Raw genomic sequence first — 21,834 nt, forward strand, 5'->3', positions numbered from 1 at the left:
TTATAAACTAACATAACCTTTTTAAAATTCTAAACAGTTATGTCAAGTTGATGAGAATTTTTCTTTATTTTGCATCGTCGCACTAAACGATTAAACACTCTTTACCTTATATTTCTGGAACCGGAAATCGGACCCGGATGAAATTAAACAGCAACCTATGAGACTGGAGGAACTTTTATTTGAGTCTATTTGTGGAAATCGATCAAATCTCTAATCGATCTAAGAAAATAGAGTGAGCCTCGTATTCAACTTTTTGATCACTACTTCTGGTACTTTTGGAACCAGGAACTTGCAACCAGTATAGCCAAAGTCGGTTCGTTTAGTAAGTAACCAATATAGCCTACGAATTGAATCAGTTTTAAGCCAAATCTGAAAAAAAATTACCCTCCGTCGCTCTAAATGACGGTGTGAAATTCAATAGCAACCTACAGGACTACAAGATTTGTTTTATGAGTGACATTATTTGACACATACTCACACACAGACACATACATTGCTCAGCTCGATGAACTGTGTCGAATTATATAGAACATATTGTAAAAACTTTCTATATGAGAAAGCCAAAAAGTGCACTTTGATAACAAGTAGGTACAAATTGAATAAAAGGCTTAGAAATTTACATATTTTTCTCTTGAAAAATAAAAATTTTAATGTGGCAACCATGCACGCTATACGAAATTGAACAAAGCACGCTGTGAACGGAGCAAAGCCGCACGTACCGTCGCGTACCAATTTTGCATCGTCATTTTTTTTCGATTATACAGATTTTAACATTGTTATCATTCACCTCTTCGAGCCAGAAAAGTTTTTTGACCCTATGTGCGCGGGGTTGGAAATCGAACCCAGGTGGGCAGCGTGAAAGGCATAGACTTACCCATAAAGCTATACCCGTTGCCCTGCATCATCATTTTAAATTTGAATGTTATGACACTCCTCGCCCTATAACTTCGGAACCGGAAGTCGGATCAGGATGAAATTGCACAGGATGTTTGAAGACAATAAGAACCTTAATTTGAATAATGAATCGTGAAAAACGGCTTAACCGTTACTGAGAAATCGACGGAAGTTCCGTTTTTGGAGATTTTCTTCATTATTATCGGTGCTTTCGGTAGCGGAAACCGGGGACTAGTAGTTTCAATGTAGTTTTATAAATTCACTAACTAATAAGATCCGTCAACTAGATCAATTTAGCAGTAAGTTTTATAAAAATGTGCACCTCGTTTCGCCATCGCTAGTGAAAAAATACTCATGAAATTGAAAATTTTCACTAATCGCACTGTAATACCGGAACCGGAAGTCGGATCTGGATCAACTTTTCGGGGACTTTTTAAAGAATTTCAAGACCTCTTATTTGCTTCTTAGTTTGTGAAAATTGGGCAAGAAACTTCCGAGAAAATTGATGGCATATTTTTTCATAAATTTTCACATATTTCCTTGTAATTCCGGAACCGGAAGTCGGATCCAAATGAAATTCAGGAAAATTGTATAAGGTCATAAAACCTTTTATTTGGATCTAAGTTTGTGAAAATCGGTTCAGCCATCTTTGAGAAACGTGTGTGACTTTTTTTTCCTTTTTGGGTGCATATCACCCTATAATTCCGGAACCGGAAGTCGGATCCATATGAAACTCAGGAACTTTGTATGGGACCTCCAGACCTTTCATTTGAATTCAAATTAGTGAAAATCGGTTCAGCCATCTCTAAGAAAATTGAGTGACATTTTCGTTTAAATGACTCAACCGAAACAGTGGCAAAAAATAATAAATATACAGAATAAATATACAGATTCTTCCAAACGTGCATGTATTCTTCTTAAATAGAAGATATATTATCAATTAGAAAACTTATCTCTTGCTCATGCATATGAATGAAAAAGGCGCGTAGTACAATAAACAATCAGTTTAATTTAAATGAGCTGATCAATTCGCTTTGGTGAACTGATCAGTTCGGAGTGCTCACCAAGGTGAGCTGTTTCGCACACCTCTAATTCTCTCACACATTCAGCCGGGGAAGCGGTTATCGTTGAGAAAGGCTTTCAATGGCTTAGTTAGAAACGAATGAGCGAAAAACGAATTTTGACACGGGAAATGGTCGAAATGCTGTGCTTTTTTTTTTTTACTAAAACGAAACTTCTTTGCATGAGTGTAATAATAAAACACACTGAAACTTTTTGTTATTTTGTTGTATCAATTATAGAGGTGTTTTAAGGTAATTCACCTCTTCGGGCCAGAAATGCTTTGTGCGGGGATTGGGGATCGAACCCAGGTGGGCTGCGTGAAAATCATTTTTTCTCAGAAACTACGCGAATACCATTGCGTACAGAATCGGAAGAGATATAAATTCCATGGTCATTCTTTTTATGGTGGATCTGCCACTTCTAATACAATGAAAGGAAACTGATGCTGGCACAATGAAGGCTTGTCGATAATCTCACTTGACAACCATAAATATAGATTTACGTGGTCCTTGCGCCAACGTGTGAGTCGAGTTCCGGTCCAGCAGGCATTGTGTCAGCTTGTTTTTTGAGGTCTCAAGTGCTAACTGAGCAACCGGTTAATCACTAGTTATGGTTTATGTGGGCTTAAAATGACCGCTCCTCCAACTATCACACCATCGTATTCGTTAAATTTTCCGGTTAGTAACATGTGGTAGGAATTTACCAGTGCCCCATGCGTGCATGTATTTAAACGTGTACGCGCCACGTGGACCATGTGCGAGTGTGAAAACGAGTGTCCTATTTCTCGGCCCGGTGATAATTGCCGACATAAAATAAACGAACGTTGAGTACTGGGACATTAATGCTTGGCGTTGGTACAGGGTAAAAACCGCTTCGTAAACAGATTAAATCGGTATGTTCTGGTTTCCAGTGGATCGCAACAAAAAGCCTGATTGCTAGGTGTATCATATCTTCTGATTTGTTTGATGTTGCCATAATAATCACCTACCGATGAGAGTTTATTTCGTTTGTTACATTAAAAGGGGTGTGTGATACTATCTATATCATTTGCGTCACCATTGTTTCGGAATTCGTAAGCAAAACAAAACACTAATTTAGTCAAATCCATTTCTTCTGAATTAAAGTGAAAAGCCATCGAGAACCCGAGCAAATTCCGATAGCTTGTTAACGATATAATAAACGACTCCATAACAAAGCCATTTATCATTGCTCTATTAAGGACAAGAAGGATGCAGGGGGATAGCAAGAAATAATACCTGATTCGATCATCAGCAAGCGGGCCCTATTCAGACAGGCAGCGGCAACAGCTGCTGGTGAATTTCCGTTTTCCGTTTTTCACACATTATGAGGTTGAGTTGATTGCTCCTGAACCGGTTCGAGCGGATTCTTCGAAATTTCACTATCGCAATTTGCAGGAACAATCGAGGAAAATCAGTTTTTTTTAATATTTTTAAAACTTCATTTCATACCTCAAAAACACTGAGTCATTCTATTCAGCATCTCTTTTCAACAGATGATTTTCGACAACAACAAAAAAATGGATCCCACTGTGCATCGTGACACTGGCCGTGGCATTAGTTGCAAAGCCCCCTAATCTGTGAGGTCAGTCGACCGGTAAAACCAATAAATCGTTTCCCACACCCCTTCCGGCTCGGCAATTTGCTTCCACGTTTTCGAATGCTCGTTCGCTTTTTTTTCCTCCTGTAGCTTAAATGCCACTGACCACCGTTGAACGTGCCAAGGAAATGCGATGATTGAAATCGAATTGAGTAGAAAGGAAGTAGGAGAGGGGATGAGATTATACTCTGGAATCGTACGGCTCATGCTAGGCTGTTTGGGTATTAGTGGTTGACGGTTTTGTGTTTTAAACTTTTTTCACGCTCTCTCACGATGACCTAGCATTGAACGACAATATTGAACAAAAAAAGGAGGAACTAGGCCAACGTACCACTGCGCTCCTTCCAAGTGCACATGATGTGATCAATGGAACCGAAATTAAATTTTGCTCACCCGGAGCGTTTGTTTTTCGAAGTGGCTCCTCTTGTCCACCCACGTGACCACCGCGATAAGTGATGTTAAATCGATGATAGATATCTGGAATGTGGAAATTTTGGTCACAGCTTTAGCCCGACTCGGTTGACTATTTTCCTCGTGGCAAACACCAGAATACGATTCGAAATATAAAAAGATCATTTGTTAAAAATGATTTATCCTGTAGAAGTAGCCGCTCGAATGATATTTAGGTGCTACTGGTTCTCTACGATAATTTTTTTGCTGTTTTTGATTTCATAAGTGACATTTTCCAATCTGTGTTTCTCGTTAGATACCGATGAAACCTAAATTAACAATGTAACCAAATGGACAGTTTGATGATCAGCAAAGTAGTGAATCGGTTTAATAACCATCCAAACATGTCAATTCAGGCTGTCGCTAAAGATATCAAGCTGTCAATCGGTTTAGTGCAGAGAATCTTGAAGCGCACAGGGTTGCATGGTGCAAACAGGAATTAAAAGCAAAATATCAGTGTGAAAAGCCGCACCCGGAAACTTCACATGAAGCTGCTTTCCAAATCGTGTTGCATTGTGATGGATGTTGAAACTTGGAGGAGATCGGGACTAAGCCGGACAGTTTTAGGAAATTGAAAAAAAGCATCCATTACAACTAGGTTTTTACCCAAGTTATCTATACCGTTGTGCAATGTTGCTCGGATATTAAAAATGCAACGAACGCCAATGATCATCGTTCGCTTCCCATCGCCTTTGTTCGATAATCGTTCTGGTATTCGGACTTGTCCGCATATTCGGGTGCGATCGAAGCCGACGCTGCTTCGCTGCTCGAACGTAGATCTATTCCTTGCAGTTGTTATTCGCATTGAACATACCCCCGAATGACTTAACGCGAATATGGAACGAATATTCATACACCGATCATCGTCAAAACCTAATTCGCGATGATCGTTCGTGCTGTCTTTGAAACAAGCAAATTAAGGCGTTTCCCCCTGCATTATTACCATAGTCTTATGTGTAAGTGATGAACCACATCCCAGCACTCTACCATTGCTGGTACCTTACGAGATATGAAGAATTTATTAGATGAAGAATGCTTCGCGAAGAAAGAAAATCAACGATCATCGCAGTGACGCTATTCGAACCAATTCGAAGAGTAAAGTAAATGAACGAACGTGCAGTGAATAGTTCAACGTTGTTCGCCCGTCTCGTAAGTAATAGAAGAATATTCGCGGTGAAGATCGATGAATGAATTAGTTACACGAAGAATATTTGCAACATTGCCGTTGTGTAGATTCAACTTACAGCTACAATTTCCAACTTGTGGTTTAGCAAAATATGCATTGGTTTCCGTTTCCGTGCATGTCGTGATGAAGTGACTAACCTAAAATTAAAAATATCAGAAGCTGCGGGGTTAAACCGGACACTATGGGACGAAACCGGACATTTCTTGGAAATTCAAAAAATACCCATTACACTTTGGTTTTCACCCATTTATCTATACAGTTGTGTAGCTTCAACTTTTAGCTACAATTCCCAATTTGTGACTTGGAAAAACAAGCATTAGTATTTTTACCAAGTCACCATGAAATGATCAACCCAATTGAACCTAAACCGGACTTTAAAGTTTCACACAAAAATGAAAACAAATACTGTAGGGTGCCAAAATTAATTATAATTCTGTTCGCTATGAATATAGGTATTGTCTCAAAACTACACGCTCTGCAGTACCAAATTATTGATGTTGAAACTGACTTTGGAGTCTTCGTCTTTGCTTATTTGATTGCTTTGCTACATATAATGAACGATTTGATTTGATTTATAGTAAATCTAGTTTTAATAAGTGATAAGAAGTAGAATTGAATAATAGATATCAATATTAAGGCATGTTTCAACAATCCGCGCTTATTTTATTACACATTCATCACTTTCGGAATAATCAAAGGTGCGATTAACAGAGAAGAGTGCCTTAAAAAACATCTTTTGCCATTCATAAAGAAGCACAAAGGATCAACTCTGCTTTGGCCTGATTTAGCGTCCTGCCACTATGCTCGAAACGTGTTGAAGTGGTACCGAGTCAATTGAGTTTATTATCGGCTAAAAGATATGCACTTACCACATTCACTGAAACTCGATAAATTCTGGGCAAATGTGAAGGCAGAACTTTTCAAACATCCCAAAACTATATAAAAAGAGCTGAAGTTGAAGAAAAATTGGGTGAAAACAACAAAAATTCTAAGCTAATCGTTTGTACAAAATTTGATGGCTGGACCGAAATAGAACAAAAACAAATTTTGTAAATTTTAACTCATTAGTAAAAGCTAAACAGACTTCTACACTGATACACATGTCATGTGCACATTGCACAAACTGGATACCCATGCGTTACCAAAACCCCTGAATGACTGATTTTTTTTAAATTTACTCCGCGATATGTAATTTCAAATCTTACTTTGGATTTGAAGACATAGATCCAATTCGATTCAACAATAACCGTTAAAATGAAATTTTGCGTCCCGACAATCGTTTGAAATCGGTTTTTCAGATATATTTTAATCTAAAACTTTCAGAATTAACTTCATAAAGTCAAAAGTGTTTACAGTTTACAAAGATTTGTATAAAATTACTATGGGTGAAAAGCTCTATTCTAATAGTGCATGTCAGCTTTCATCAACTTCACGGAATGTCCCTCAAATTTGTTTCAATACTTTCCTTATTAGAGCGGTTTTACGAAATTTGAATGTGAATCGCTCTTTATTTGGAGACTTGATGTGCACTTTAAGCATGTAGATCGGGTACGAGTAATTAATTTTCGTATTATTATTGTAAAAAGCAAAGTCTTGGTATTACAATACAAAAGATTTTTATGTGTTTCAAATCCGCAGATTCAAATATAAAACAAAAGATTCACAAAGACTGGTTCGTTCTTTTACCAATTATATATATTCATTGATTAACCAACTGTTCAATACTTACTTCATTCGAAAATAAAACAAAACAGAAAATTTTATTTCGATGACTAACCCTGTAAAACGAAGAAAAAACTAATGACAGGCGAATGGATTAGCTCATACCAATCCTGCTATTGTGTTTAGCATAGCTGTAGTACTGCACCGTGTCAAATATTTGCGCTCATGAATATTTGAAAGAAGCTGACGCTCTACTCGTTTCTTCTTTCTATGCGTCAATTCAAGCTCGCCAATGTTTCTATGTGTGTTAGGAAATCCATATAAAACTGGGAAATGAGAACTGATAAAGTCAAAAATCGCCATGGTCGCACACATGGCGTTATTTTCTTTTTGTTGCGACATTCCGGAGCCAAAATGGTTGGTGATCTCTGGTGAGGCGAAATCGAGAGTTTCTAGGTTAACAATTTCTCTTTGTTTTCTCTATGGTAGTTAAAAAGAGTTGTTGCGAAATTAGATTTACATAACAATTAGTGTGTGTGTATCCTACAGTTAGGTTTTGGTCTGCACAGATTATTGATTTTTTGTTTTCAGCTTGAGAGCAGGGTTGCTGGTTTTTCTTGAAATATTATTATATGACAAAATTGCTGAGGAATTATTATTTCACGGATGTCAACCACATTTGTCGTACTTTTCATGAATTACCGTTCGTATCACGACAAATTGCAAACACGGATTTTGGGGACTACCTAGTTGAGAAGTGTTATGGGAATCGTTCTATGGAATACTTAGCATTCCAGTTCAAATCGCACCCTTAAATACTATGATAGCCTGAGATATACGCCCTTATTCTGAATAACGTCGTATAGTTTTTTTCGCTCGTATTTCATTTGTATTCACATTCGATCGAAAAATCAATACGTCGTTATTCAGAATAAAGGCGATAATGTAGATGCTTCACCTGCTTAACGCATGCACAGTGACTCTTCAAAGACCTTCAGATTTGTGGCAGAATTCATTATTAGGACGAATGTCTCGGTTTCGCTTATTAAAAGGTGCGAAGTCGGCTGTCAACAACGAACAATATGCTATTCGACGATAACAGTATAACTTCAAACAGTCGGCTCCCTATCGGTCCCGGATGGTCAGTTTTATTCAATTCTCTCTGCTATCCACTCTCAAGTATAATAAGCACAAAAGCAATTCATAAAATGGGGAACAAGTCATAAGATTTCCCATACTTCGATTTGGGAGAACTTTTACACATATCTTGAGTATGGTAAACGAATGGAGAGATGGATTTCATTCAACACTGATTTTTAAATGGCGCGAATGTATTTTTGCATATACTTTTTTTTAAGTTGATGCCAATCGAAAACTATGGATTGTAAATCTATATTAATTGTATTAACTATAGAAATCACTTGTGCAGTTGTTTATTCGTTTTCATTAGTTTGTTTCGAAATGCGTGGACTCTCAGCAGAACTACGTCGAAAAATTATGTACAAATGGTGCACAGAGCGCGGACCGTCACTGAGAAAGATAGCAAAAATGGAAGGAGTAAGTGAAAAAGCCATACGAAATGCCATCAGGAAGTTCGGTGAGGATAACACCTTTGAGGATAAACCGAAAACGGGTCGAAAAAGGGTCCTGCTAACGCTCAGTTGGATAAACGTATACTGAAGGCGTTCGAGCAAAAGAAGGAGGTTTCAGTTCGGGATGTGGCACAATATTATACGGTGCGAGAAGGGCAAGTGTTAAACCAGTCCGAGACATCGATTGAAGTCGAAAAATTAGGTAAAAAAGCTATGGTCTGGCAAGCAATTTGTAGCTGCGGTAAGATTTCGAAGCCCTTCATCACCACTGCATCAATGAACAGCGAAATATACACCAAGGAATGTTTACAAAAACGACTTCCACCCATAATTCGAAGCCACAAGGATCCTGTTGTCTTCTGGGCAGATCTTGCTTCTTGACACTACTCGAAATCAACGGTAGAATGGTATACTACCAAAAATGTCCCTTTCGTCCCAAAGGACATGAATCCACCAAATTGCCCACAACTTCGACTAATTTAGGAATTTTAATCATCAACAAAGGCACATCTTAAGAAACATGTCTCAGCAGCCGAAACCATTCAACAGTTCGAAAAAGATTGGAAAAAAGTGTCACAACTTGTCACCAAGAAGTATGTACGGAATTTAATGAGGAACGTTCACAATAAGGTGCACCAGTTAGTTTACACTTAGCTACTTAGCGCAAATGTTGAGAATAATATTCTGTTGTTGTAGTCTAATATTATCAGTATATCGAATAAAATTTGAATGTCTAACACTTGTGAATTATTTACAGCGAAATCAAAATGCGTCTGTACATGCTGGGACAGTCTTTAAATAATTTCCACGGATGCGACACCCAGAAAAACGTTGCAACTTGTTAGTAATATGTTTCCGCAACTAAATGTGTCAAATTGTTTCACTATTATTGATATTATTATTCTCAAACTTTCAACTTTTGTTTTGCCTTTCTCTATAGAAAGTTAATAGAATTTCTAGAAAAACCAACTTCCGAACGGAGCCTCGGAGACACATAGTGTTATATACCATTTGACTCAGCTCGACGAGATCGGAAAATGTCTGTGTGTATGTGCGTTCACTTTTCGAAGATTTTTTTACCGGTTAAATTTCTCGAAGATGTCTCAACAAACTTAGGCTTGTTTGAAAGATACTATTGGGTCATTGATCAAGTTCGAAGATCGAATGGCTGTCACTTTAGGTTCCGGAGATATGATGGTATGAGTGACGAAACTACGACAAAACGCGTTGTTTTTTACCATTCAAATATCTCCGAGATGGCTCAACCGATTTTAACATAACTAGACTGATTTTTATGCTACTATTAGTTCATTGAAAAAAATTGAAGTGAAGGTGACGTAAACGTCACCATCGTAAACACATTACGGTTCGTTCGAGACTAAAATTGGGCTGCAGTTCGATTTCGAAGATCATATGGCTGACACTTAGAGTCTTGGAGATATAATCGTACAAGTGACGTTATCGTCAAATCATTTTGACCTGAATACGTGTTGCGTTACTATGGAGCGCTCTTTCAAAATTCGCTCTGTGCAAGAATGTGCAGAGCTTAATGGTGAATATCGCTTGTTAGATTTAATGCAGCAACATAGTTTTTTTCTCCGTACCATTAGTGAAATGATCAGCAATTCATGATTAAAATTTTCAGTAGTATGAGATAACCCCTGATAACTAAAAATTGCAATTTCCTAAAATGTTTGGTATGACTAAGCATTAAGATTAAATTCAATGCCGTAAGTAAGGCGCGCGCAATTTCAACTGCATGAATTGAACGAATCATCGTACAAAGCGTATCGCAGAATAATCTAGATCGTTTGAAACAACAAAACGATCACTTGTCTATCAAACCTACTACTACTTAGTAATCGGTCTTGTCCCCTACACAACCTTGTAATTTTTTGCTCTCGTGTGTTCCGCCTTATATCGTTAGAATTTTGTAAGTGAACTACTGAAAGATTGTAAAATTCACACAATCAGTCGGCTAGTGCGTATCGGCATTCGGAAGTGTGGAAAAATCATGTCAGTTTTATACGTATTCACGTCATCTCTGACATTAGACACCAGCTTTTTTTTTTCTATCCGCATAATTATTACAGATGGTGACGTTTGTTAACGTTCGCATGTATTATTGCTAATACGCTTGGTTTGAAAAGTGTTGGTTGTATGTGTGTGTTTGTGTGTGTGTGTGTGTGTGTGTGTGTGTGTGTGTGTGTGTGTGTGTGTGTGTATGTGTGTGTGTATGTGTGTGTATGTCATGCTTTTGTGAACTACTCTTATCAATCTGAATAAATTGGTGTCAAAAATGAGCTCAAACTAGTGTCAGAAATTATCATAATGAAAAGACAAAATATTTAAATGGGGTTGAAAGGTGCTATCACTCCACTATGTGGATCAAGAATTTTGTTATTCATCTCGATCTAAGTGCGTGAAGTATGATTGTTTGTAATTCCGGAACATTTTGTTCATTAGTAATACTTCTGATGTGGTTCAACCAGGCATTGGTTTTATGCCATTGGAACACAGCCAATTGCAAATCGCTTACGTTGCATATTCGGCAACATTCTCGGAAGGTTTCTGTTTCGGGAATGTTGCCGAATATGTAATAATACATTTGAGCTTAATCGTTGAGCCAATTCGGAAAAAATTGAAGATAGAAAAGATGCAATTTGTTAGGACCTACGGTGCTCCGGTTTTTCAGCAATCTTATATACTTTTTATAGAGATAAGCAAAAACAATTACACATCACAAGGTTTGTACAGATAGTAAATTATTCGTATTGTGAAATATAGAAGGAACTAGTGCATGACGAAAATATTCTTTAAGAATAATCAAATCATTATTAGTAAACCGTTAACGATGTAAATTGCGTTGTTCGTCTACTCATCATGCAATACTTAGTAATGTAATGAGGAGAAGAGAAAAAGTCATAAAAACTAAAATCGATTCGAATCAATATCAATGAGGATAAACTTGATCATCGGCGCAGACAAATAAATTCATCGATGCGCGATTTCAAGTTTGCCTACTTTTCACAAATTCAGGGAACAAGTTTTTTAATATCTTATAAAAGTGTAAGCAGCGAAATTATTCACAAAAAATCTGCTCTACGAAGCGTCTACTTCTTCCTTCCATCTTACATTCGACAAACTTGCGATAAACACGATACCTTTTTCAATTCCCATCAACATTAAATTATAATTTTATGGTTTAAACTTCGCACTACTTGCTAGTGCAATAAACGTTAGTTTTTGTGCGCATAATGTGTATTGAAGAGTAGTAGGGTTACGAAATGGGGTGAAATTTCATCTTTCAACTGTTGTCATTGATTCGTCTTAATTCATGATGAATTCTAAGACATAACACAATTTTCGAATTAACTGAAAACGGTTTAAATTCAATTTTACCTACGATTGGTTCTAAATCAATTTTTCATGGAAAACTAAATGAATTCAATCGCTCTAATCGGTGCTCATTAGAAAAAGATTCTCGAAATAAGCAATAGAGCTAATCAGGAGTTCAATCACGCGATCCGTGAAAACTGGCTATTTGTATTAACTGCGCTTGAAAACGATTGTTCGTGAGAAAACTTCCCAGATCATTAAACCGTCAATTTCACCGTTGATTCAATTACACACATGAACAGTTGGGCGATAGAACGTACGAAGTCTCAGTCGATCTTTGTAGCGCAATCGTCAAACACCGCGGTTTCATCGAATTCAGTTATACATATTTTTTTCACCATGATCGTTTTGAAACTGCTTACCATCGTCCCGTTGCTGCTAATGCTTTCCAATGCCGCCCCAACCATCACCGACTCCGAGGAAATGTTTAATGAGCCATCGTTGACCGAAGAAACCCGCTACCCGCTTGGAACGCTACAGTGGTTCTGTTCTGAACAACAGGACAGCGTCATGGTGCTGGGCTTGCTGAAGGGACTGGTGCAGATGTGGCTTCCGCCGGCTCTCTGTCAGACTGCGAAGTTATTTTCTCATTCTACTGGGAAAAATGCATCACCTTTAGACGGGGTTTTCGGAATGCTAAAATCACCGAAAAGGTAGTTCTGTGGTAACGAACAATGAAAACAGTGCTATAAATTATCGTTTCACATCAAAAGTTGTTCAATTACTTAATTGAAAGAAAAATATCTCTGGAGGTTTGCGGCTAGTTAAGTGTGTTCAATTTGACATGGGCTTAATTATCAGTTGAATAGTAAATTATGAAACCTGTTTAAATACATCTTTTTTATGCATACAGGTGTTTATTGTTTCGATTTTAATGATCAAATTTTACTTTCAAATCAGTATCATTCATCATGGAACTGATACTTAAGTGAGCTTTGTGAACGGTATTAGTTCAAACTCTACAGAATTCAACACAGTCATGAAGCTGACTTTAGCCGCTTTAGTGGTTGTGATTTCGGTGCTTGCGTTGACTTCCACGGTTGAGGGCAGCTATTCGGCGGGTTCAATACAATGGATTTGCTCGAAGGAACCGGACAACAACGGACCGTTCTGGGATTGGTTAAAAAACACAATCAAAGTTTGGATTCCGCAAGCCGTTTGTGATCTGGTACTCCCTCACGATTCCGGATCAACAGAACAGCCGGAAGTGCAGCCGTACAAATAGATTGAAGTAGATGCTCTTAGCCTTTTTACGTATCGTGGATCCTTTCTATATTATCTTCGCTCTTAGCGGATAATATGGAAATATCTTCTTTCAGTATTCCATTAAAATTCATTTGAGTCGATTAAATACACGTAAAAACTCGAGTTCTCAACCGTTATGAAAATATACGATTGAACATATTACAGTTTGTTACCTAAGTGTTACATGTATAATAAGATACAAAAAAATTATTGCGATGCATTTCTTTTTGCAGGACATGGGAGGATCCCAAATCCTCTATATCTTATGAAAGGAATCGACAACTGTTAGTCGAATACAATTACTTTTGAAGTGGTCGGCATGAATAAGGACGCAAATTAAAGGCAAGTAGCTGCTACTTGCTACATGGGGAAGTTGAGGAGATTCCATATTGCGACAGTGTACGAAAAGTAATAAAATCCTCTTCCAAATCCACATCCAAATTCCAAATCTACTTGTGGTAATGTTTCTCGCATGTTGTTCAAATATTCTCGTTATTGCCGTTCTTTCGGTTACCCTTTCGGAGCCAGCTTTATGAGTAAAAATGCATTTGAACTTGATGGGCCAATGATCAGTAGTTTTTAAACGAGTTCAAGTAAATTGAAAACGGTTGAACCATCATCTAAAAAAATGTGTTGATAGAAAAGAGATCAAACTTGTCGGTTACGTTACTAATCCGATTATATATCTGGTACCGAAAGTGCTCACCATAAACTTTTCACACTCATTCACACCAAGATCAGATTTAAGCTTCCAAATGGGCCGAAGATTGCCTGAATCTTTTGTTCCATTCTTAAGATGAGTGCTTTTTCGGGTTCTTGATTTGTGCGATTATTTCACCGTAACAAACCCCTTGAATATGATCTGTGACCATATCGCAGTTTTTAAATGAGTCCTAGTTGTTCGACACCCCTAAGATCTCTGAGAAAGTTGTGCGGTTGGAAATAACGGCGGTTTATTGGTTGTGTCACATATAGGATTCTATATCCTTAATCGGAAGTATTTGGTATAAGTCAATTCACCTAATCGAATAACCAAATAGTTACTTTCAAACGAACCAAAGATTTCAGGAATATCCGAGGTCTCATGGTCCCATACGGGATTCCTGAATTTCATCCGGATCCGACTTCCGGTTTCGGAGTTATAGGGTAAAGTGTGTTTAATATTGTACACCGTCACTTAAACCGGCGAAACAAAAAATGTAAAAAAAATTCTAAACTGGTTTCAAAACTACACAAATCGATAGTCATTATCAGTAGGCAACTAAACAAACCGATTCCGGTTATCCTGGTTCCCGGAATCCTGTTCCGGAAGCACCGGAAATAGTGGTCATATATACCACAATGGATCTCACTCACTTTTCTCAGCGATTTGACCGATTTCCACAAACTTAGATTCAAATGAAAGGTATCACGGTCCTATACGGAATTCCTGAATTTTATTCGGATCCAACTTTCGGTTCAGAGGTTTTAGGGTAAAGTGCGTTTAATATTATACACCGTCACTTAAACTGGCGGAACAAAACCGTAAAAAATGTTGTAAACTGGGATCAAAACCCTTATTCCCAATCTTAGGCTGAAAGGAAAGGTCTTATGGTCCTACCAAAAATTACTGCATATTTTTGGATACAACAAACATTAAAATCGTCATTTAGAGTGCGATGGTATACAATTTTAAATTTAAAATCTTCAAAATTTGAATAAAAACTAGTAGAATTTGTACATCAAGTTAGTTGGTGGCCGTACGAGCCGACTTCGATTATACTGGTTCTCTAGTTCCGGTGCCAGAAGTGCATATAATAGTGAACCCACTTCGTTTTCATTCTGTATGTTATACTAGTTCATGCACAAGCAATCCCTTGGTTTTTTTTAAAATCGAAGAGAAAATTTTTGAATAGAATATCAAAATATTATACATGAGAAAGGCATCATTACACCACTAGATGGATTAAAACAGGTTTTTTTTCGTCCCTCTAAGAGATGGTATAAAAATGTTTGGTATAATTCCGAAACCGAAAGTCAGATCCAAATAAAATTCAGAAGTATTGTAAAGAATCGTAAGACCATTTATTTGAAACTAAGTTGCTAAAATCGGTTTCGCCATCTCTGACAAAAGTGAGTAAGAAATCTTAAATTGGAATTTTTACACTGTTCACTTTATAATTCCGAAAGCGGAGTTCGGATCCAAATTACATTCAGAAATTTTGTAAAGGACCATTATGCCATTTATTCGAATCTAAGTTTGTAAAAATCGGTCACGCCTTCTCTGAGAAAAATTAGTACACATATTTTGATTTTTTTTTGCACATTTCATCCGAAACCGGAAGTCATATCTGAAACTTATTAATTTTACTTTTGATCAAACGGAGCGAATCGAAAAGACGGTGTTAACTGTTAGCTAGTCGGTTCTAAAGAGAACGAACGATTTTATTTTCAATCTAGCAAACCTTCTATTTACAAAGTTTACAATGTTGACGTTTTGTATATAAGGTGGAATCAATCTTCTACGCCCGCCTTGATTTAACCTACTATGTACACAGTAAATACAGTTTAGTGAATAACTTAGTTCATTACAATACCTTTCCCTTTAAGCAATTCGAACAGTCTACTAAACTTCTAACATAAGCAATTCTTGTTTCTTACAATATTATTACTTTTCAGAATGGAAACTATCTTCCTATTATTTTAACTTCTCGACTGAATATCTCAATTCAAACAAAGCAATCATATTGTTTAAAACACAAATATTTCCCATCAAACTTCTTTTTTCTTGCTCGTGTTGATCTTTGCAAGCTTGCAAGCGATTTCTCGTTGTTCCAATTGGATTAATTTCATGATTCGATCTCGCAGGGTCTTTTTCTCGCAAACCATCTGGATGTGCCTCGCTTCTAGCCGGAGGCGGTACCACGGAGAATCCCCGGAATGGTTCGTCGTCTTCGGAGTCGTATTGTCTCTTTTTGCCTTGATTAGGCCTAGATGTGTATCCCTCCATCTGAAGCGCCACATTGCGCCTGTATTCTGTTTTATCAGCGATTCTAATCTGCCCCCTGTGGGCCGAGATCAATGCTGAGCCGATCGCGATCTGGAAAACATTCATAGAAATTCCTTTAATATATTTGGCTTCTAACCATTTTTGTGTTTCATTAATTTTATGATTTCTATAGAAAACCTTGTCTCCTGCAACAAGCTTAGAAAAAGGATCCATCATTTCCATTTCAAATTCGATTGACTCATGTTGTTCATTTTCGTTTCTATATAAAATTTGCCTTTTTTAGTTATTTTTGGGATTAGTTAAATCCAGCAATGTTTTTGGTTTACAGCTTAAGACTCTTTCTGAAGGAAAATCCCCTCCATCTGTCAAACAGCTGTTGCGGTAGTTGAAAGGAAAATAATCTATCATATCTTGAAGGCTCAAATGTTTCATTTCAGGATCAATGAAAAATTTTTTTTTGAACATCTTTAACCACCCGAACTAAGCGCTCAGCCTGTCCATTACTTTGCGGGTGATATGGGGGGCTCTTCATTATTATTATTGCTTGCCTCTCAAGAAAAGTTATGAAACATTGAGAACTAAAAGGTGGACCATTGTCCGTAACAATTACGTCTGGAAGACCAAATCGCGTGAAAAAAACTTTAAAACTGTTTTAATACTTTTTCATCGTCTGTACCAAACTTCATCAAAATCACCTCAAGCCACTTCGTAAAACTGTCAACAATTAGTAAGAAAACGTGCCTTTTTTTGCCTAAAAGTAGTCGGCATGTATCCTTCTGAAAGGACGGGTTGTTTGCGCCCATTCATATGTTATGTTTTGCCTTTCTCATATAGAAAGGTTATGCAATTACTGTGAAAATCGACTTTTGAACCGATTTTCACAAACTTGGATTCAAATGAAAGATCTTGAGGTCGCATACAAATTTCCTGAATTTCATATGGATCCGACTTCCGGTTCCGGAATTACAGGGTGATATGCACCAAAAAAAGGAAAAAAATAGTCACACACGTTTCTCAAAGATGGATAAACCGATTTTCACAAACTTAGATTTAAATGAAAGGTCTTATAGACAATTTTCCTGAGTTTTAATTAAGTTAAAATTTATGAAAAAATATGCAATCAATTTTCTCGGAAACTTCTTGATCAATTTTCACAAACTAAGAAGCAAATAGAAGATCTTGAAATTTTTTTAAAAGTCCCCGAAAAGTTGATCCAGATCCGACTTTTGGTTCCGGTATTACAGTGCAATTAGTGAAAAATTTCAATTTCATGAGTATTTTGTCACAAGCGATGGTGAAACGAGGTGCACATTTTTATAAAACTTACTGCTAAATTGATCTATAATTATGATTATATAAAACTACTTTGGGACTACTAGTCCCCGGATTCCGCTTCCGAAAGCACCGGTAATAGTGAAGAAAATCTCCAAAAACGGACCTCCCGTCGATTTCTCAGCAACGGTTAAGCCGTTTTTCACGATTTATGACTCAAATTAAGCTCTCATTGTCTTTAAATATACTGTGCAATTTCATCCTGATCCGACTTCGGTTCCGAAATTATAGGGCGATGAGTGTCAAAACATTCAAATTCAAAATGATGATGCAGGGGAACGGGTATAGCGTGATGGGTAAGTCAATGCCTTTCACTCTGCCCACCTGGGTTCGATTCCCAACCCCGCACATAAGGTCCGAAAACTTTTCTGGCCCGAAGAGGTGAATGACAACAATGTTAAAACCTCTATAATCGAAAAAAAATGACGATGCAAAACTGGTACGTGACGGTACGTGCGGCTTTGTTCCATTCATAGTGTGCTTTGTTCAATTTTGTATAGGGTGCAGGGTTGCCACAATAAAATTTATATTTTTCAGGTGAAAAATATGTAAATTTCTAATCCTTTTATTCAATTTGTACCTACTTGTTAGTGTTATTACAAAATCACGATAAAGATGCTTTTCAACAAAGGTGCACTTATTGCCTTTCTCATAAAGAAAGTTTATACAATCACTTGAAAAATTGACCAGTGGAAGTGGATGAAGTAGTTTTAAAATTTTGCGTTGCAGAGCAAACGGTATCACAACTCGATTCTGAAACATAAGACTTCCATCCACTTCTTCCAAGTCTTAATGTTGAGAATATATATTTTTAAAACTTTTATCCAATCTTTTTGGCCAACCATGTTTCATAATAGATAAAATTTGTTGTAGGAACGGATCCTGTTTAGTTTCTCGTGTAATTTCCTGAAAATCTAGAGGAAGTTCATGGGAAAAGTTTAAACTATTTACTATTTACTGTCTTTCTAAATCTTTTGGCACTTCAAAGTTCAGCGAAAATCTTGAGCAAAAATCTGCATTGCCCATTTTATCCGATGGTCTATAAAGAATTTCAAAATCATATATAGATAACTCCATTATGTAGCGTTGTAGTCTCGTCACGTATATTGAATTTCGCTCAGTTTTTCCCAGAATGCCTAGAAGTGGTTTATGATCTGTATAAATTGTGAATTTTTGTCTATATAGGTATTTATGGTATTTATTTTTTTACGGTCGAAACGATTGCTAGCGCTTCTGAGTGTAGGATTGGATACGATTTTTGCGCTGCATTTAGAGAAAAAGAAGTGAAATATATAGATTTTTCTGTTCCATTTATGATGTGGGCAATAACTCCTCCCAAACCGTAGGATGAAGCATCGGCTCACACGACGATCGGTTTATTAGTATCATATAATACTAACATGTTTGCTTTCAATATTTGCTGTTTGCTAAAATTTTTTGTCACATTCAACAATCCATAGAAACTTAGAATTTTTGACCAACAATTTATACAATGGATTTAAAGTCGAAGACAAGTTAGGCAGAAATTTGCCGTAATAATTTATGAGGCCTAAATATGCTTTTAATTGTGTTACATTCTGCGGTATTTTCGCTTGCTGAATTGTTGCCACCTTGTCTGGGTTTGGTTTAAGACCATTTTCAGATATAATGTGTCCTAAATAAGGTAAATTTACATTTATCAAAGTTTACCTTAATATTAGCTGGATGCAAGCGGTCCAATACTAAAAGTAATTGTTTATTGCGATATTTTTTCCAGCTATTAACACGTCGTCAAGATAGCAGTAGACAAAGTCCAGTCCATTTAGAATCGTGTCCATAATTTGCTGAAATATGGCAGCATTTGAAGATGCGCATTGAGGAAGTCTATTGTAAGTGAAAAGACCTCGCATTGTGTTTATCACAACAAATTTTCTAGATTTATTCGATAAATTTAACTGTGTATACGCATTAGATAAATCTAAGGAACAGAAAATTTTACAATCAGCCAAAGATGCGAACAAATCCTGGACTGTCGGTAGGGGATAAGTGTTAGGAATCAATACTTTATTGATTGAGACTTTGCAATCTATTACAAGCCTGATGGTGTCGTTTTTCTTCATAACAACCACAACCGGAGAAGCACATAAGCTCGTTTTGATTGGTGAAATTATTCCATCTTTTTCTAACATTATCAAATAATTATTTACTTTTTCTTTCAGGCGGTAAGGAAATTTTTTTTTGAAAATTGGTTTGTCTTCACGTAGCATTAAATCAGCCTCAAAGCCCGCAATTGACGATGAAATGCTTTTGTCAAAAATGTTTTCTTCCAAAATATGTCTCGTAGAATGCTGCTGGACTAGAGAATTAACTGTAAAAGCATTGAAAAATTTCCATCTCCAACTTTCGAGAAATATATCAAGCCCATCAAAGGAATAAAATAATGATCACAGTTCAATACAATTAACTCTAAGTAAATCTTTTCGTCATTTAATAAAACCATCACGCGAAGTGAATTTGCAAAGGTTCATCTTTGCAACTAGTTTTCGGTTAGTAATGTTCAACAACAGATTTTTAAAATATTTCATGTAATCAATTTTACTAATCACAGACACCGCTGATCCACTATCAATCTCCATTTTTATCATCTTGCCCTCTATACTACTAGCATTTTGGAAACAAGGTTCACTAATCTTATTCACCGACTTAATCATAAGACAATTATAGTCACCTGACGATTCACTCTCGCTGTTATAGTCAACCCGAAGTCTTTTGAAATAGTCCTCGTTTTGAAATGAACCTCGTCTGCCTTCCCGGAATTGCCCTCGATGAACTTAACCGAATGTTTTTGCTGATTGTTAAAACGATAGCAACTTTTTTAAATATGGTATTTTTGTTTGCAAAAATTGCAAACAAAATTGGCATATCTTCCTCGGCTAGAAGAGCTATGCCCTGACCGCGATTTTCCTCTACTTGAGTAATGATTGAATCTGCTCTCTCGGCCATTCCTACTTCTCGATCTACGATCTCCAATTATCGTTATCTCTAGTTTCAAGTCGCCTTCCCAAACGATTTTTTTTAGTTTAAATTGTCATCCGCATTTAAAAGCTGCACTCTCGATGTGGCAAGCTCGCGGTTTCTTATTATTTTTTCTGCCGTACGCACACTCAACTCTTCTTCACCAAAAAGGCGCTGTTGTAATTTTTTATCATAAACGCCGAAAATCAATTGATCCTTAATTACCATATCGCGGAATTCCCCAAAGTCGCGCTGTTTAGCTAAAAGTTTTACTACCAAAATGAAATTTTCGCCTGACTCTGTCGGATCCTGCTTCCGGCAGCGGAACTTGAATTTTAAAACAGCGTCAGACTCTACTTTGTCGAATCTTTCTTTGAGCTTCTTGGTAATGGTCTCGTAGCTCAACGTCTTTAAATCTGTGTCTGGGTAAAGCTACATCAATTCTTCGAAAATTTGCATTCCGGAGAAGCTCATACAAATATCTTTTTTTCGTTCATTAGCGATTTCATTACAAGAAAATAAATATTCTAAACGCTCAACATAATTTGAGAAAGACGTGCCTATGACATAAGGGTTGATACTGCCAACCAACGCCATGTCTGCTCCAAACCAAAATCAGCAAAATGACACAACAAAAATAATAAAGTGAAATAAAATAAAATAAGCTTCACGTACCTTCAGTACCGGAATACGCCAAATAATCCGTAAACTTGCACAACTGCCAAGGTTTTCTAAATCAACTTCCTGCACTATAAAACTGCTTTCGTCCGGATGACAATAACCGCCGCAATAAGCATGGAACACTTGCCAGATAAACACGCTTGCCAATAGATTCAAGCGATTCGCATGCGGTTTCCAGATGGCTTCAATTTGCCATGAAATTTCCTCACGCCACAATTTGGCCGATGAATGTTTCTTAACGTCACTCACGACCGGCTAAAACACCATAAAAAAAGATTAGTGGAACAATCAGAACACAATAGCTCTTCAAAATAAATTTCAATAAATTCAATAGCTCAATATTTTATTTCAATAGCCCAATTTTTTATTTCAATAGCTCAATATTTCATTTCAATAGCTCCAATATACAATTGCATTGATAAGCAACAATAGCTTTTGTACTCACCGCTGGATTTTTGTCCAAATTGCGAAACCACGCGGTACCAAAAAATGGTCATTTTGCCGGATCCAGGCAGATCGAAAAAATCCTCCGGAACCTGCACCAGATGATGTCGCTGATAATATTGCCTGTACGCTCCAGCGCAGCAAAAAAAAACCTTTCCTAACACTCGCGGACAGCTACCAAACGCGAAAAAACCCAATTAATCCTCGTCTCTACTGAAACTTATTAATTTTACTTTTGATTAAACGGAACGAATCGAAAAGACGGTGTTAACTGTTAGCTAGTCGGT

At 37.0% G+C, this 21,834-nt stretch overlaps 2 protein-coding genes across 17 annotated transcripts in view; one reads left to right on the forward strand and one right to left on the reverse strand.

Annotated features, from left to right (window-relative positions):
- The window catches only part of LOC131438198 (uncharacterized), a 97,093-nt gene extending 84,716 nt beyond the window's left edge, over positions 1 to 12,377 (reverse strand). Inside the window, exon 1 of the mRNA XM_058608050.1 lies at positions 12,225 to 12,377. The gene's annotated coding sequence lies outside the window, so the exon portion shown is untranslated. The remainder of the gene's footprint in view (positions 1 to 12,224) is intronic.
- Positions 1 to 21,834, forward strand: part of LOC131438189 (whirlin) — a 282,897-nt gene that overhangs the window by 58,383 nt on the left and 202,680 nt on the right. The window lies entirely within an intron of this gene.

Source organism: Malaya genurostris, chromosome 3 (assembly GCF_030247185.1).
Source record: "Malaya genurostris strain Urasoe2022 chromosome 3, Malgen_1.1, whole genome shotgun sequence".
NCBI lineage: Eukaryota > Metazoa > Arthropoda > Insecta > Diptera > Culicidae > Malaya > Malaya genurostris.